Source organism: Camelus ferus, chromosome 15, assembly GCF_009834535.1.
Source record: "Camelus ferus isolate YT-003-E chromosome 15, BCGSAC_Cfer_1.0, whole genome shotgun sequence".
Lineage (NCBI taxonomy): Eukaryota > Metazoa > Chordata > Mammalia > Artiodactyla > Camelidae > Camelus > Camelus ferus.
The window spans coordinates 16631817-16651802 of NC_045710.1; positions in this window are offsets into that span (position 1 = coordinate 16631817).

Here is a 19986-nt window from a genome sequence, read left to right on the forward strand (position 1 = left end):
GCTCCAGAGAGTTGGCCTGTAAGATGAAACCTATTTTTTATTCCTGATAGGCAGATTGGCATTTCCTTACCATGATTTGATCAATGTCATTTGTGTTTCTGGATTCTGGACCTGATACAATTCACCCTGAGTCCTCTTTTTTTTCTGAAGGAGGTGCCAAATCCTTGGCAGGACAAAAATGAACTTTCTAGAAAGGAATGGTTATTAAGAAATGAGAAACATTTTTAAAGTCTCCCTAAAATAAACCAACAAGCTAAGAACCTCTGATGGAAATTGGGGTCCTGTATGTATACAGCTGGGAGCCTTTAGTACCCTGAACACAAAACAGTTATATCCCAGGGTTCCATTCAGAACTTTGAGGCCAGTTTGTCCATCCTATCCTACTCTTTGAGCGTTCATGATTCATTCATATAAGTGATACCTCCACCATCCCAGTGCTTTGACTTCCTCTTCTCTTCACAGGGCATGACTTGGAACTATCTGTAACTTCTCTCCTTAGTATTTCACAAATCCCACCACCTCTTATTCACCTCCAGCACCAACTGGAGATCAGAAGCCTGGAGGAACTAAGTGCTACCTAAGACATGTAGACATAACCGTCAAGTCTAAAGAAGATTCAGAATTATAGTAAGGTAAGAAGGTTGGGGACTAGGTATGCTACATTTTTCTTCCCCAAATTCTGCCACAATTTAAAATAGATTCCAGGGCTGTTCCTGGTAGCCTAGTGTTTACCGCGGGAGTATTTAATCTCAATCTGTTTCCCTTCCCTGCACTGATCCTCCCTCTGAACCATATGTATCCTATGTTCTATCAATCCCCGTGTCTGTTAGTTTTGCAAAGATGCCATCCTTCACCCCATTCCTACCCAGTCTACCCCCCTAACAAATTCATAGTAATGGAAAGAAGCTAGAATAGAGAACAGAAGCAATTACAGACTTCACATATCCCATAAGATAAATATAGAGTAGGAGGGCTGTGAGAACTTGGAGCGCATACATAATACCTTCACTGATAATAAATCACCCAAGACAATGCTATAAACAAGTAATTTATAAAGAAGTTAAAAGGAGCAAAAAATAGTTTAAAAAATATACTCAGATATTTATCATTTTTGGTGTGCTTCATTCTTTCCTGATGATCCAAGCTTCCATCTGGTAATATTTCCCTTCAACCTGAAGAACTTCCTTTACTGTTTCTTAGAGTCCAGGTCCATTGGCTACAAATCCTCTTAGTTTTATCCGAAAATATTATTTTGCTTTCATACTTGAATGATATATATCCCCTGAGTATAAAGTTCTGGATTGACAGGGTTTTTGTTTTGTTTTGTTTCAGCATTTTAGAGATGTTTTTCCATTCTCCCTGGCCTCCATGGTTTTAGCAGAAAGTTGGCTGTTGATCAGATCATTTTTTTTCCCTCCGTATGTTATTTTCTCTTGCTGCTTTTTATAGTTTCTCTTTGTCTTTGTCTTTCAATAATTTGACTCTGATATGCATCAGCATGGACTTCTTTGTGTTTATTCTGCTTGGTGTTCATTTATAATCTTGTATCTGCAAATTTCTATCTTTCATCAAATTAAGAAAAATCTTAGCCATTATTTCTTTAAATGCTTTTTTTTCCCTGCCCCATTCTCTCTCTCTCTCATCTCCTTTGTGCATTTCAATTACGTGCATATTTGACTGTTTGATATTATCTGGGGTGCTCACATATTAGATGTGCTCTACCTGTGGAGCTGTATTCCACTACTGAACACTGGAAAAACTGGCTGTACCCCCCTAATCCTCAGGACATCTGGAGATAGTAGTAGTGAGTAGTGGGAATCTAAAGCTGCACCCCCTTTACCTTCTATCTTTGGTAGGAGTTAATCTGCCTCTATTGTTAGCAACAGTGCTTTCTAGCCAGGAAAATAACACAAATTCATAGTCTTTCCATACCACAGCTAAACACACACACACACACACACACACACACACACACACACACACACACACACACACTCTTACTGTCACATTGATTCTAACCCTTCTAAGAAATAGAAGGAAAGTAAGGTTTTCCCCTTTTTTAGCTTCCTTTTCCTCTGAAAACTCACATGAAAGAATAGATGTGCTGACAGTGATCCTTCGTACATAAAGAACTAAAGTCAAAGTTAATCTGGGAAACCAAGCTGAGGCTGCCCTAGTTTCTGAATATAAGAACAGATGAAAAGCAGGCCAGGGGATAGGGGAGGTTAGAGCCCCGGAAAAGGCCCCAGGCTTCACTTGACACATACGGGCAGGCTTCACTTTAATTGTGCTTCACAGATACTGCATTTGTTACAAATTCAAGGTTTGTGGCAACCCTGCATCAAACAAGACTATCGGTGCTGTTTTTTCTAACATATTTGCTACCTTTGTGTCTCTGTGTCACATTTTGTTAATTCTCACAATATTTTGAACTTTTTCATTATTATTATATTTGTTGTGGTGATCTGTGATCGGTGATCTCTGATGTTAATACTATGACTTGCTGAAGACTCAGATGATGGTTAGAATTTTAAACAATGAAGTATTTTTTAGTTAGGTATGTGCATTTTTTAACACATAAAGCTATTGTACACTTAATAGACTACAGTGTAGTGTAAACATAACTTTTATATGCACTAGGAAACAAAAAAACTCAAGTTATTCTGATATTTGCTTTACTGCGGTGGTCTGGAACCAAACCCACAAAATCTCTAAGGTATGCCTATATTTGCTGATTCATGAAGCTGACACTCGTGTTCATTTGGTAAATAGTTATTAAGAACCTTTTATGTTGCAGCTCCTAGAAACAAGGAGTTAGCACGGAAGTAGCACTAGTGGAGAGCTGAGACTCAATTTAGAGGAATGGTCAATGAGACAAATTTGTTCTTTGCTCTTATCTTAGCCTCTTGACCTCCCAGATCTTAATCTGGAGCCCTGGAGCAGATGAGAAACAGAAGAAGTGGAAACAGAAGTGACTTTAATGGAAAGAGGAGGGAAGGGGAATTCCTTGGTATGAGGAAAAGAATGTTCCCAACATTGAGCCACTTGTGCTGTGCAAAACTTGAGATTCTGGCTTAAGGCCTGGTGGTACCGGAAAGGCGGTACCGGGCAACTAGAGGGGGAAGCTAGCCCAGGCTTGGCCCGGGGCCAGTACTGCAGGGTAGGGCCAAAGGCCCAGACTGGGGCGAGGCCATGGAAGCCCTGGACAGGACATGCCCTTTCATGACTGAAGCACCAGGGGCTTCCAGTCTGGCAGGTATAGCTCAGCGGAAGGGAATCCAGGCTGTATTCAAGAGTCAGGCATGCTTCCTGTCTGGCAGATTGGCCCAGCTGCCTGTTTAGTTCATTGTTGCTGTCTCCAGCACAAACCTGGAGTGATACCAGTTTCCTTCTTGTAATAACCTAACTAATATTTATGTGGCATTTTGCACTTGACAGAGTAATTTTATTTCATTTAATCCTCACAGCAATCCTAGGAAGCAGGGTAAAATTCTGTTTGTGGTCATCTAACCTTGGTTGGTATGAAGAAAAAAGAGGTAAAATGAGGGGTCAGCCTTGTGCTGGGAATTTTCCCATGCTGAGTTGTGGTGCTTTTCTTTTCCCCTTTTAAATAGAGAAACACAGGCCATGCTATTCTGGGTTCAGAAAGCAACAATGTTTTAGTTTAAAATATACAATGGATCAGATCATTTTGTCCTGCTTGGTCCAGTCTAGTGGGACAAACATTTTTATTTCTATTATTACCATTTTTTTCTCCCTAAGTAAGATATCTTGAACCAATGAAATATAAGAAAAGATAACTACCGCCACCCTAGCCTCTACACCCACTCCCAGCAGAGAGGAGTGGCCGTCCTTGCTCTGGTGCCAGAGCACTGTAGGAGGATAAGCTAATGGGAAGCCACAGTTTGCTTGTTTAAGTGATAGGCTTGAAACTTGCTCTATCTGACTTCCCTCAAGAATGAGATGAACATCTGAAAAATAGAGTAATGAAATCGCTGCTCAAAATGAGGTCAGCGACCTTAAGTCGGTTGCCATCCTCATCCACCCTAGGGAGGAATGACCAGACCAGGAGACTTTTCTCCCTTGGACCTCAGATGGAGATTAGGATGGGGTGCTGGTGCTATTTGCCATTTTTAACTTTTATGTTGCACATATCCAATAAATAGACCTTTTCCCTGTTTCCTAGGATCTATAGTTTAAAAGTGCTTAATTCAGTAGAACCACGTAGGAGTGCAAGAAAGAATAAAAATAGACTGCTTCCAAATTAGGAATGGTCAATGACCATTAACCTCAGAAGCCACTCCTCAACAGGTAGATATTTTTGGCTTTTTTAATAAGTGAAAATGTGAGTGTTGGAAAAACTGCAGCCCTTGAACAAAACCATTCAGCCATAAGTGCTAAGAATGGCTAATATCCAGTTCTGTTAATATTTAACAATCACCACCACCATTGTTTGCTGAGTGTGCCAGGCACTCATATAAATACAATCTCCAATCCTTAAGATAACAGTATATGGCAGGTATTATAAACCTCGTTTCACAGGCGAAGAAACTGAAGTTTAGAGAAACTGGATCATTTTGCCAGTATCACATGTTTAGGAAGTGGAAGAGCTAGAATTTGACTCCTGATTTTTATGACTCTCAAGTCTATGTTCTTTGTTCTCACTATATTATGCCATCAATAATTTCTCTGGTTTTGCATTAAATGTGCATAAGTAAGAACTTCCAAAATGGAGGAACACTTACCTGAAATATGAAGATATGAATAGTAGGTCAAGTTTCACTTTACAGTCAGAAACACTGTGTGAGACTCTTGGAGCTTGGAATTCCTCCTTCTGCATCCAGGGTGCATGGCCTTAAAGATGTACACCCCCTGTCTGGCCAGTATGAGCCACAATAACTAATTAAATAGATATCTTGCCATTCATGACCACCCACACTGACCCATGGTAATTTAGTAAGGTCGCATTACTCAAAATACTTAGAAAAGCTCCATTACATTCCAAATAGGCAGTTTAAGGAAAATGAAATCTTAATGTCTGTCTGGTTTTCAATTCTGTGAAATGATCTTATCTGATTACGAACCACTTTTTTTCTTCTTTATTGAGGAATAATTTGCAGGTGGTAAAATACACACTTCATCAATTTGCCAGCTCCCAGATTTTGTATCAGTAAAATCATACAGTAGGTACCCATCTGTGCCTGGCTTCTTTGGTCCAATGTTGTAGACAATCCATTTTGAAGCAACAGAATTTTTACCACACTTTGAAATGGTATTTACTCATTTGTAGGAAGAGGGATTTAAAAAGATTTCAGACTAAGTCATTTTTAAGAGATTGCCTGTTATCTCATTTTCATTAAGGAGCTTAAGCAGGAAAAAAAAAAAAAAGAGTAGTATTCTATAGAAAGTTATTGGAGAGCTCCGGTGTTGCCAAGGGCAGGAAGGAAGCCAGCAAATGAAATCAGGGACCAGACACTGTCCAAGCAATCTGTCTCATCTCTGCCCTTGTGCTTCCTTTTTTTTTCTGCCTGTGGACTGGCTTCCCACCCTTCTCCAGTCTCCCATACAGGTGGAAGATGGCCTCACCTCATCCCCACCCCACTCCTACCTCCATAGTCTAAGTCTAGTCACTTAAAGAAAGGTTGACTCCTTTAGGTTCTAATTCCAGATTTCTTGTGTTGAGACTCTTGATTGGTCCAGCTTGGCTCAGGTGTCCACTCCTGGTCCAATCAACTGCAGTCAGGAGGGTGGGATCAAGCTGTTAAACAAGTCTGACTTGGCTCCATGCTTGTGCTTTGGGCTTGTAGTGTCTGGAGGCCAAGGGGAAAGGAGGAGCAATAGGAATAGACAGATACCATGAAATACGTCTCTTATAATATTTTTGTCAGGCTGACATATTGGTACTGATGGCTGTTTTTTAAATGAAAGAAAAATAAATATTAAAATCTCTTTTCAGTATGTTAATATCTTTGAGGCTCTGGTTACAACGGCTTGATATATTTTAGTTCACTCAGGTGATCAAGGAGAATCTAGGTGATATCAAAGGGTTTTGTGTTGCGCTTTGATTTTTTTCATTTGAGACAAGGAGAGTATTACATCTCTAGTGTTCTCTTCCTAAGTTAAATATTCTTTCCTGGAACAGTGGCAGTGGCATTGTTAGAAGACTAAAACAAAAATAGAAAATTCTACTTTCAAACCAAGAAATAATTCTGGTTAAAATTATGGTAACTTCTTAGGAATTTATAAAAAACTTTCCTGAAGTTTGTGTCTTTCAAGTTTAGCCTTGCTTTTAATTTGATGCAGTGTGTAGTCTGAATTGATTTGTTTTTGTAATTTATGTAGTAAGCCTTGGGGCAGGGACCAGGTTTTGACACGTAGTTTGATAGTTAGAGAATAATAATTAATAGTTAGGTTTTGGGTGTTTGGCACAAAACCCCAACTCTAAGTATAATTAACTTTAAGAGCTATTTTGGTGTATGATGAAAGTGAGATGTGAAAACTTTTCATGGCTTCTAAGGAGTCAGGAGTACATTCAGTGGCTGAAACGTGTTGAAATTTAGAATACATAGATGTAATTCCCTGACGAATGTGAATGTTAGGTGGTTTTAATGGTAAAGGTTCTAAAAACTTTTATACTAGAATTAGTATCACCAAAGTTGGATTAGGAGTTTAGAGGCCCTAAACCCCGGTGTGAAATTAAAAAAAACCAAACAAACCAAAACCCCAAAAAGCCCCTAACATATACTGACGTTTAAGCATCAAGAAGTCCAATAAGTTCTCTGATTTGTTTGTAATTTTCATGATGACTGTTTCATTGCTTTTTTTTGAACTCTCAAATATTAAAGTATTTCGAAATAGAGGGGTGTGTGCATGTGTGTGTGTGTGTGTGTGCGCGCGCGCGTGCACACAAGCGTTCCCTAAGAATGTGCTTAGTTTGCCTTTTGGGTAATCCACAGTGGGTACACCATGTTCTTAGAATATTGAGTATATTTTGTGGATTTTGGGTCCGATTACAGAAAATTTGGGTAGGTAAGTCGGCAATCAAAGAAGATACAGCAGGGGGTAACTCCTTTATGACCACCTCAGGAGAAAGAGCTGTGCCTGGTGTCTTCTACCTCATGTGGTAGGGGCTCAGTTTCATATCTGAGCATAAGGATTTTGCCCCAGTGTGATCCTGGTTGAAGAGGAAGTGAGCAGTTGTAGAAGGCCTTGTGTGACGGTTCCTAACTTTTTCACCAAAATCCCTTCCATTATTTCCCCCCTAGGTTTAGAACATTGTTTTCCTAATTAAGAAATACACCTACTATTTAAAGTTTGTTGTATGTGAGTGTATAAATAAGATGCCTTTTAAGGAAGGGAATGTAAGGAAATAAGAATCTTCAGAGTTAAACTACCTGAGTACAGAATTGCAGAGGAAAAAAATAGAAATTACTGCAAAAAAATAGAATGGCTCTAAATCTGAGCAAATTATGACTGTATATGTTGAGGGGAAGTCGGAAGGAAATGGAGATTTGTTAACCTGGAGAAATTTTTATGAAAGAATATCTGAGATAAATTATGACAGTGTCCATCCAACTTCTACTGTCCTGAGAAGAGAAAATCTCACATTTGTGGTAGTTATGGTTTCATTGGCAAGGCCGTGTTTATTGAGGAAAAGGGTACCTCCTGTCTATTTTAGCCAGGTCCCCTTAAACTTTTAAGTTACTACCTGACCTGGTACGATTTGAGTCTCAGTAAGCAACATTCTCATCATAATTTGGTTTCCTACGTAGTTCACCCCACAGGGGGAAAAATGTGCTGCTCATGCTTAGAGTACTATTCTGGCCCATGTGACTGTGATCATTCTCAGCCTAAATTAATACATTGTCAACCTCTGTGAATTTGGTTAACGTGAGGGATGATCTCAGATGGGCTGACAAATGAGTTTTTGGAGCCAGCAAGGCCAATAACCAAGGAACCTCACCAAAGAATGTGGCCTTTAGACTCCTGGAGGGTGGAGAGTATCCAACTCATCTCTAGCCCAGCTTGTAGCACAGGGCCTGGTACCCAGTAGAAACTCAGTATTCATTTATCCAGACTAGACATTCCTTGATGTTAAAGCCTATTTTATAATTGCAATCTCACTTTATACTTACTCAAAACTATACAATTACTAATCAGAGATTTTAGAAAAACTTAAAAATTTTTGATAATACGCACTTTTAAGAAAATGTATAAAATAGATATAAGTGAAATGAACTTACCATTCATATTTCAATTAATTAAAGAAAACCATTGTTAACATTTTGGTATATATATATACCCTTTTAGACTTTTTTTATGCATAAAATACATACATACTTATATATCTATATATTTTTACAAGAATGGTATCTTACCATAATGCAGTTTTGTAGCTTGCCTTTTTTAGGAAAAATTAAACTATACAGTGAAAAAATTTTCTATGTCAATAAATAATCTATGGTATCATTTTTAATGACTGCATCATATATTCCTTAATGTATGGATGTACCAAACTTAAACATTCTCCTATTGTTTATTATTTAAGTTGTACCCATTTCTTTGTTATTATAAAGAACACTCTAAAGAATACATTATTTCTTTAGAATAAATTCCTGGAAGAGATATTGATAAGGTAAAGTGTATGCTTGTTTTAAAGCTTTTGACATATTGTCAAATTGGCCTCTAGAAAAACTGCTTTAATTAATTCATCCGCTAGCAGTATTTGAGAGGTCCCGTTTTTCTACCTTAGGCTTTCTACAGCTTTGTGTCACTGACATCCCTGGAGCTTAGGGCCACTACAACCCCCTTAACAACAAATTGGAACTCCAGTTGTAGATTTTCCAGTCAGCCTCACCATGCTCCTCCAGTCCCAGCCCTTGTCCCTCCTGATCTGAACTTTAGCATCCCTCTCCTTTCCTCCCTCCTCTCTCCCTCACCTCCTTCCCTTCTTTCTTCCTCCCTCCCTCACTTCCTTCCCTCCTTCCTTCCTGGTCTTCAAGTTCCTTCAGCGAAGCTGTGAATGGGCTCCGAGGTATGATCACCAGACAAAATACAGGATTCCCAGTTAAATTCGAATGTTAGATAAACAACAAATATTGCATGAGCCAATAGTATAAATAGTTCTTATATTAAAGAATTATTTATTATGTGTTGTTATCTGAAATTCATATTTAACTGGTCACCCTATATTTTCATCTGCTAAATCTGGCAAACTTGCCTGAGTATTCTTTAATCTAATACCATCTGCCCTAAATCTAGTAAAATTTCTCAAATTGTTTGATATTTGGATGCTTCTCATCTCAGTCTTCAGTGCTGATAGATTGTTCCTTACTTTACATTGCTTTGGTCATTTTTTAGGCCCAGTGAAGGGGAAATGGGAGGGAAAGGAATCAACCATGTCTTCTCAAGCTGCCAAAAGTATAAAAGTTTTGTGAAAAACAAAACAACAGTGAATTTGAAGGCTATGAAGTAGGAGAATACTCATGACTTATCATTTGGAAGAAATAGGTTACAAAGCCTGTGTTATGATTTTGTTTCAGTTTAAAATATCCTACTTTTAAATGATAATAAAAAATTAAAATAATTTTAATAAGATTCTAAACTCAGACTTCAGTTAAATTCCTCATTCTGCCTTTCCAACAGTTTTACCTTGGACAAATTATTTAGCCTTTCTTTTTTCTCATCTTTAAAGGGGCATACATTCTCCTTTTATTTGTTTGTTTATTTATTTATTTTATTTATTTGAAGTAGCGAGATAACAAGATGGTGCTCTGGCATGTCCTGGACATTTTCTACCAGTCCCTGAGTGGGAACGCACACACAGAACAGTCTTGATGGTTGGATCACTTTGTAGGTCATTCGGTTTTTGTTTTTTATAACATATTCTAGGGAGTCAGATTAAATTTAGGAATATTACTCAATCTGTTTCTAGGTCTAGAAAAATAAAGGGGCTTAGGTATTTAGATACATACTTTCTAAGTCAAAATGTGTGTCTGTGTGTTTACTATATATTCAGTTATAGATCATCAAGATGAGCTGTGTGTATAAAAGAGAGACTTTTGGATCCTGTACCCCCAAATAGTCCACCAGCCACCTAGATGGACACCCCACTACATCAGTGAGAAAAATATATGAATGAAAGATAAGGACATTATTCACTCTTTTGCAGGCTGGGAATTTGGCCTGGTTTCTAATCTAATCTGCTAAGCCAGGTAGGACTTCAAGATCAAGGCCTGGGTGAAAAGCAGGCCTCTCAGGTCCTTTGCCCTCAGGGCCACACTTGATCTTATCCTAGGAAGAATGAAAAAAAAAAGAACGGAAAAGGGAAACAAGAGAAAAAGAGCCCTTTCTCATAAACCCTGACCAAGACTCTCCTGGACCAAACTTTAGTCAAGCTTCCCTGAGAACCTCTTCTTGGCTGGGCCTCAACCTTGGCCTCCCCCATAAGCCCAGGCCTGCATAGCCCAGTTTTAGCAAGAATCCTGCCAAGTCACTTTAGAGAGAATCTCCCATCCTTGATATCTGATAACTCTCAATATTTGATCAAGTTCTTCACCACCACCTTTGATGTCTTAAGTCCTTGGCCAGCCTTTAGCAAGAATCCTGCTAAGTCGGTTTAGCAGGACCCCTACCCTTGATGTCTCCTCTTTGTAATTTCCCATCCACTGACCCCCTCTCTCTGTCCCTTGGCTGTAAACCCCCATTTGTCTACAAAGTTGAGCCTGATCTCTCTCCCCATTGGGACAGTCTTGACACCTATTGCAATAGTCTTGAGTGAAGTCTCATTTAACCATTTTAACAAGTGTTAGAATAATTTTTTCTTTTTCCAGCTTTATTGAGATATAAGTGACATAGATCATCGTGTAGATTTAAAGTGTACAACATCATGCTTTAATACACAGCTGAGAAATTTTGAGATTTATTCTTTTAGCAATGTTGAATATAGTCTTGTTAGAATACTTTTTCTTTAACAACCCTGGCAAATCCAGCCAAGGCTGCCTCAGAGCACCACTTTTTAAGATACAGAGATTTAAATAGGATCCTGAAGGAAAAGACATTCCAGGTGTAAGCAAATGCTTTCTACCTTTTATCCTTTGCCCCACCCTTAGCAATAAAGCCCCCAAATGTCCTTGACCTGTGTCAGATTTCCTGCTGCACTGAATGAAGTTTGTGTGTAGAAATCCTTGGGCTCCTCCTAGTGGGTAAAGTGTGCACCCAACACTGACTGGCAAATGTGTGTGGTGGGGCGATTGGGAACTGAGTTTGGTTTTGCTGCTGTTGTTTTACTGTTAAAGTCAGGAAACCTAGGGTGTTGTTTTCCCTTCTCAAGGAGCTTAGCAGAATATCAGAAATGTCTGCACGTGCATGCTCCTGCTTCTTCAGTCGTTGCTAGTTCTCCACTTGAGACTCATGAAATTGGCTAGTTCAGTCCTTTTACAAGTGTTCTTTTGATGCTCTACCCAGAGAGCCAGAGAGCTAGTTCAGGACATATTAAGTGCAGCCCAAATGTTTCTCCAAATATAGACCACTGGCATAAGAATATCCTAGAATTTTTATTCAAAATGAAGACTCTGGGTCCTGCACCAAATCTTCTGAATTAGAATTTCTGGCAGGGGATTGGGGGAAAATGGGAAGGAGATGGTGAGGCAACTCTTATTCACCCTGAAATTTGAAAATCAATGCTATACACTACTTGAGATGGCATTCCTCTGTTCTATGTCCTACTTAAAATTATGCTAGTACGGCGCTGTAATCAAATTCCTCAGGGTTACATAGACAATGAATACAGTATAATAATATAACATGCTACTCTTTTACCCTGAAAACATACAGAACAAACACCCTCCCCTTATTCAATCCTTTGAATCTAAATTCTCAAATATGTAGAAAATGCCTTCCTTTCCCCCTTCCTGTCTTACTCTGTTTAGTCTAGATCAAGGGGTCTTATGTACTCCTTCAGCTACTCCAAGGTTGGGTTAATTCAGCCTAAGTCTCTCAAGTGTTCCATCTTTCCAAAGTTTCAGGGGGCTATCAGGAATAGCCCTTCTCATCAAATTTAGAAAGCTTAACCAACTGTGCATAAATACAATTGCCTAAAATCTAACCATTGTTTCTCCTTGGAATAATGGTTAAAATACAAATTCATTGGCTTCACCCCCCCACCCCAAATGCTGGTTTAGTAGATCTTGGTTGGAACCAGGAATCTGCATTTTATCAAGCATCCTTAGGTGACTTTGATGCAGGTTATCCTCAGACCATATTTTAAGAAACACAGCCTTGTATGCCAGTTTCCCAAGTAAGTATGGTATTGCTAGTATATTTTACAACCAACTCCCATATAAATCTTATAAACTACAGTTCTAAGCAAAATTTAATATTAATCTAGAGAAAGGCAGTAGACTTGGGATAAAAATAATGACACAGAGGCCATAATTTAACTATTTTTAAGTACAATTCAGTGACATTAATTACATTCACAATGTTGTGCAATCAACCCCTCAATCTGTTTTCAAAACTTTTTCATTAACTCAAACAGAAGCTCTGTACCCATTAAGCAATAATTCCTTTTCCTACCCATTCCCCCAGATCCCAGTAATTTCTAGTCTACTTTCTGTTTCTGTGAATTTGCTTATTCTGGATATTTCATATAAGTGGAATCATTCAGCACTTTTCCTTTTATGTCTGGCTTATTTCACTTAATATAATATTTTCAAGGTTCTTCCATGTTGCAGCATGTATCAGAACACCATTCTTTTTCATGGCTAAATAATATTCCTCCATATGTATATACCACAGTTTGTTTATCCTTTCATTTATTGATGGATATTTAAATTGTTTCCATCTTGTGGCTATTGTGATTAATGCTGCAATGAACATTGGCCTACCAGTATCTGTTTGAGTCCCTGTTTTCAATTCTTTTGAGTATATACCTAGAAGTAGAACAACAGGGTCATATGGTAATTCTAGTTTAACTTTTTAAGGACACCAAACTGTTTTCCACAATAACTGTACTATTTTACAATCCCATTAGCAATGTACAGGCCTTCCAATTTCTCCACGTTCTTGCCAACACTTGTCATTTTCTCTTTTTTTTTTTGATAATTGCCATCCTAATGGAGAAGAGGTGGTATCATTGTAGTTTTGATTTACCTTTCCATAATGACTAGTGATATTGAGGATCTTTTCATGTACATACTGCTCAATATCACTAATCATTATTGAAAGGTCAATCAAAACTACAATGAGCTGTGGTCACCTCTAACTCTTCTTTGTTCTTTAAACCAGTAACACTGCTTTTTTTTTTTTAGTGTTACTGGCCTCCAGATCATCTTCCCTCAAGCTAAAAGCAAACAATGAGAAACGTATTCAGAGTCACTCCTGTTTTTCAAATGTAACCTTCCCCCAACCCTCTTACCTTTTGCCTGAGTTTGGTCTTTCTCTTGCCTTTTCAGGTTGTTTGTTTGTTTCTTTCAGTTTTGTTTGTCTGTTTATTTGTTTGACAAATTTCTCCATAATTTATACTTCTTATCCACCGAAAGAGTGATTTGATAGGAGCTGTTCCACCATTGCCTTACATTTATAATTGATTAATCTCTCAGTTGGTTGGAATTTTTCCCTGAAGAGTGTTTTAGGATATGATCTGGCATATCTCAAACACATTTCTGTTGTTTTCACAAGTTAATGACAGCTTCTTGCCAACGAAAAATTAATCAGTTGATCTAAGAAAGAAATGGAAAATTCTATTTGTGCCAAATTTGAGGATTATAAACCGGGAAGAGCATCTCAGAAAGCTTTGAGAACTGTTCTCCCTGTTAGAAGTCAAGGCACAATTATATAAGCTGTGCATCAAATGATGTATTATTGGCAGTTTACATAATCCAGATCTAAGTGCCATGTGACCCCTTATGAGATCAAGAAAGAATGTTATCTTTAAGGAGTTGTCTTATTGATGGTAGGACAATATTGTTCTTTAATGTTTGAGCAGGTATTTCTGCCCCTGGGGAAGATTTGGTCAATGTTTAATGCAAATACAGAATGCGCGGTGAGAGGAGAAAGGAGCCTAAAGGACAGAGAAAAAATTTTGAATGTTTCTTGTCTTGCCATAAGATATGAATTTTATTTCACATTCTGTTAGTACTTAGTACTTCTGAATTCTCAGAATTCATGATGAGAGCCAATATGTCCTTAATCACTTCCCCTCCCCTTAGGCATGTTAGGCTCAACTTTGCCTTTAGTTCCCAGGCTTTGAGTAAACCTGACTACTTTAATGACAACACACATTTTATTCCTTTTTTAAAAATTTATTTTAATTTTTATCAAAGTTCAATAGATACATATCTTGAAAAAGTCTAATATGGTGAGACTTACAATGACAATAGTAGAACTCTAGACAACCATTACCACCCCTGACACTTGCTCCCCAAAGTAAAACTTTGAATTCTTTTATCCGTGTCTTCTAGTTTTGGGTTCTGTATTTCTAAAAATATTCTTACATTGTTATTTACATACTATCAGTTGACTTCCTATTAACAGAGTTTAGCACACTTAACACCCTCTTCCTTCCCTTTATCCTCCCAGTATATTTGTAGCATGTTTTTTTTTGTTTCAATCAGTATTTATAATGTGCTCACACTGTCTTATTATATAAGTCTGCTCACTTACAGCCAAGTCCACCAAGTAGTGTCCTACTGATTAGATAACTTTTTACCCATGTTAGAATTAAAAATTGCCTGTGGCTTGTTTTAGTAATTTTAAAATAATAATTATTAGTTCTACCTTACACTCTCTAAAAAATTATGATACCCCTCTGAGTAGTATACAAATAATTATCCTTGCTTTCAACTGTGTCTGATATCTCTGTGTCTAGATGCTATAAGTTTCTAGATACTCACTCTTCTGCTGGAGTGGGGAAGACAGTCCAGCTGTCTCTGCAGAATGGAGTTCTATGGGTATGAGCAAGCCACTTAAAGTTTTTCAGCCAACCCTTCTCTTTTTGGAGGTACCATGGATTTCTGCCTTTAGAGATGCCTAGTGCTTCCAAATTCTGGGCATTTCCAAGATGCTCTGGTGATTTCAGCTTTCTTCTTATTAGCATATTACCCTTGTATTAAGCTTTCACAATTCAAGTTTATCCAATTTTCATCTTCCAAAACTTTGTTGACATACTTTGTCTATAGTTGTGTTATTTATCTATTTTGTTTCTCCAAATATAGTCTCCATATTTTTATGCCCCACCTGTGTCCTGAGAAGATAACTTCTACGGACTTGAGCTTCCTTGACTTCTGGCTTCTAGTTGGTTTTCAGCTAATTGGAGGTACTGGCAGAAGACTAAAGAGTGGGAGGTGATAAATGTCCACTGACAGATGAATAGACAAAGAAATTGTGGTATAGATATGTGTGTAAATATATATACACACACACACACACACAATGGAATATTACTCATTCATAAAAAAAAAGAAATAATGCCATTTGCAGCAACATGGATGGACCTAGAGATTACCTGAAGTAAGTCAGACAGAGGAAGACCGATATATGATATCACTTATATGTGGAATCTAAAAAATACATATTTTTTGCAAAAATAAAAATTTTCATAAATTTATTTAAAAAACAGAAATAGACTCACAGACAAAGAAAACAAACGTATGGTTACCAAAGAGGAAGAGGGGTGAAGGATAAATTAGGAGTTTGAGATTACTATATATATACTACAATATATAAAATAGATAAATAGGGACCTACTGTATGGCACAGGGAACTATATTCAATATCTTATATTAATCTATAATGGAAAAGAAAAAAATATATACACACATACATATATACGTAAAACTGGATCACTTTGCTGTATACCTGAAACTAACACAACATTGCAAATCAATTATACTTCAATTAAAAAAAAAATTTAAAAAGAGTGGAAAGGGATAGAATTGTAGATGTAAGAGTATTTATTCCCATTTCTGCCTTCTTCCAATAGACTTCCTCCCTGGGAGGCCACAGTTTTGGGAGTGGCAGAATACTTCTACCTAACTCCATGGCTCCTGTAGGGTGCTGCTGCTTCTCTGCCTGGAGTTCTTGCCAGTTTCCAGTAGTCACTCCACTTGCCCTTTCAGGCTTAGGGATGGTGATGGCAGTGTTGTCAGCTCCCATGTACCTCACCATCCCTTACTAGTTCTCTTAATTCTGCCCACACCTCTATAAATAGTTTCCTTATTAAAGTCTACTCAATTCTCCTTTGCGTGTACCATTCTCTTTTTCTGCCAGAACTCTGACTGCTTCATCACCATTCATGTTCTCCCCTTACTGTGTTTATTCATTTCAAAAATTTTATTCTCGGCCGCCCCTCTCTCTCCCTCTTCAGAGACGACCCACAGCTGTCTATGGAGTGTGTAGCTACTTTTAATCTGAGCACCCAACCCCCACACCTTGTGGCCTTTCTCTTGCCTTTCAATGTATCTCTCTGAATAAATCTACCTTCACTCAAACAAAAAATTTTTTATTCTCATTTTAGCAGAGCTTCTAAAGGCAACAGAAATAAGTGACATATGTTCAATCTGCTATGCTTAACTGTTAAATATCCTTTTCTCAATATCTTTTCCTATTCGGAATATCTGACTGTATTTTCTTTGATATAACATACTAATTTCTTTCCAATGCTCAAAGCAGACAATTGGGATTTTATCCGTGGATAAATTGAAAAGACAAGTCCCAGTCTGGAGACAAGCACAGTGGTAGGCAAAGCACGAGCACCCTACTAAAAAGAATGAGATTAAGACAAAGTCCATATAGGGAAGGATGATACTTCACCCACTCTCTTGAGTTTCTCAGTGCCAAAAAAGCTGAAAGCTAGAATGCTGATAGCTCTGACCCCATGCATCCACCAATCAGAAGGTTCAAGTTTTTTTTTTTTCCTGGAGAAAGTGAGTAGCTCTAAAGAAAATTTTAATGTGTATGCTCAATCACCCACCATGATGCTCACCAGCTGAAAGTCTGGCACACATATTCAAATCTTTCAGTCAGTGTTTTAGTGCCTTATTTTAAAATATAAATGGACAACAAAAGATCAATAGGTATTTGAAAAAGACTTAAACAAGAGAGACAAAGACAACAAACACTACATGCACAAACAAGCCATAACAAGAATTCAAAGAAAAGAGAAGCAATTCAGGGCTCAGAAAACAAACAAAACAAAACAAGAACATTGATTAGTCTGGAGAAAAAAAAAAAATGAAGCACTGCCTTAAAGTTCTGGAGAAAAGTTATTTCCAACCTAAAGTTCTATGCCTAGGCAAATTATTACTCTGATAACAAGAGTAAAATAATGACACTTACTCAGCAACACTAAATGACATGAAAAAGGAAGAAGCCAAGAAAGAGAAAGACACTGGATTCAGGAAACAGAAGATATGACACATAAGCAAGTGGAAAAGAATTCCCAGGATTTTAGTGATAGGAAGTTTCAGGATGATAGCTGGGCAGTAGGCCTAGTGAGTGACCAGTACAGATAAGTGAATGAAGGCAGAGGGCTCCAGGAGGGATATTTCCAGGGAGAAAACTACTTGTAGAGTATCTGATATATTTTGATGTATTCAGAAAATGATTTTTAATTCTATTGGATAGTTTAGAGTTGAATTAGTGATTTTGACATGGAAAGTAAGCAAACAAGTAACAAAAAACCCCAAAGCAGTTATCTGTACTGGGAAAAACATGAAGTTGTTCACAAATGAAGTGTTAGCATAATACACACTATCACAGCTAAATCTTCATTTACCATAATAGCAAGTCAGTAGTTAATAGCTAAAGTAAAAAAAAAAAATTAAGAAATGACAGTGTGAGCACATAATTTAGATTAATGGAGATAAAACCAGAAGAAATAGCCAAAAAAGTTTAAAGAAATTGCTTAAGGGGAGTGGGAATTTGGGAATGAGGATCAAAGGAGCAGACTTCTGCTATTTTCCACTGTTAACTAACACTTCTATTTAATTTTTTAAAAGAAATATATGTGTTGGTTTCATAAAAACAAAAAAATGAAAAGAAAAACACATCACATGGTCGGGGGGTCAGAGGACCTGAATAATAGTCACATCGCAATATTTCTCTGACTCTTTCCCCCACATTCTAAGAACTCTGTTTCCTTGTAAAGAATTCTTGGAATCTATGTGGTTTCTCACAAGTGTTCTGTGAATCTGTTCTTTTGGCTGCCTTGAAGTTTCTGTTCTTGATCTTTCTTCAGAGGCCAGCTGAAGGCCACACCCCGGCTGGCTGCCGACTCTCACTGATCTCTGTTCTCAGGCTGCCAATACCTGATGTCAAATTGTTGATATTTGTGCCAGCGATGCTACTTCTTGTCACTGCTGAAGCTGCTGGTTTCAAGGCTGTCAACATCAAAACACCCCCATGGCCCTCACCCACTTGTATTTTCCTAAATGGGAGAAATTTCTCTCGATTTACAGAATCAGGAAACAATATTTTCCCTTGAACATCTACTTTTATCTTTTATCTTACGAATACTGTGGACGTGCAAGTGACTTTTCTTCTTTTTTGGAGTTGGCTTCTAGAAAAGCTCTTAGCTAAATCTCCTTATAATTCTAGAGGGACCTTACAATTTGCATATGTGTGTATTACTTTGAAGTGATTTTTGGACTTTGTTTTATCCTTATGTTTTCACTTGTATTTCATTCATTCATTCATTCATTCAATAATGTATTTATTTTGGTAAGGTGACTAAAATCTGTTTGTTTGAACCAGGAATATATAAATAATTGAATAAATTAATGACAAAAAATTTTAGAATAAAAAAACTTTTCCCATTATTAAAAGTCTATCTTAGGACTCAGGGTTGAATTCATGGTAGCTATCTTGATTACTGTAGCTTTATAGCAGATCTTAAGATTGAATAGTATGTTTCCTTCAACTTTATTCTTCTACTTCAAAATTGTTTTAGCCATTTTAGTTCCTTTGTCTTTCCAATAAATTTTAGAATCAGCTTGTCTATATTCATAAAAACTTCTGCTAGAATTTTAAAGATAACATTTAAAGTGAGATATAATTCACATACTATAAAATTTGCTCTTTTAAAGTATACATTTCAGTCCCTTTTTCTATATTCACAGAACTGTGTAACCATCATCACTATCTAATTCCGGAATATTTTTATCACCCCAAAAAGAAAGCCTATACCCATTAGAAGTCACTCATTCAATCAGTTGAAGATTTGAGGAAGAAAAGCCAGAGTCCTAGAGGAAGAGGGAATTCTGCCACGGACTCAAGCCTACAATATTAACTCTTCTCTGAATGTCCAGCCTGCTGGCAAATTCTGAGCTTACCAGGCCCCACAGTCATGTGAGCCAATTCCTACCCTGGAGAGTCCTGACTAATATGAAATCATTCAATATATGCCTTTTGAAATCATTCAATATATGTCTTTTCTGTCATGTGCTTTGTCATTTAGCATAATGTTTTCAAGGTTCATCCATGTTCTAGCATGAATCTACTTTTCATTCCTGTATATGGCTGAATAATATTCTGTTGTATAGATAACATTTTGTTTATCCATTCATTAGTTGATGGACATTCAGGTTGTTTCCACTTCTGCCAGTTACAAATGCTGCTGCTATGAACATTTGTGTATGAATTTTTCTGTGGCCAAGTTCTAGTACTCGTGAATTTCTCTTCCACATGTGGCTGCACTGTTTTACATTCTTTGTGGCGTCATATTCCAATTTCTCCACATCCTTGCCAATACTTATTAATGCCCTTCATTTTGATTATTGACATCCTAGTGGGCGTTAAGTGGTACCTCACTGTGGTTTTGATTTGCATTTCATTGATGGCTAGTGATGTTGCAGATTTTTTCCTGTTTATGTTTAGCGTCATCAAAGAGCTACTTCATGCATTCATTCTGTTTAGGTTTTACAGCATTCAGTGGGAGAGAGTGGAATATGCATGTTCCATCTCACCTGAAAACAGACACTTGTTAGT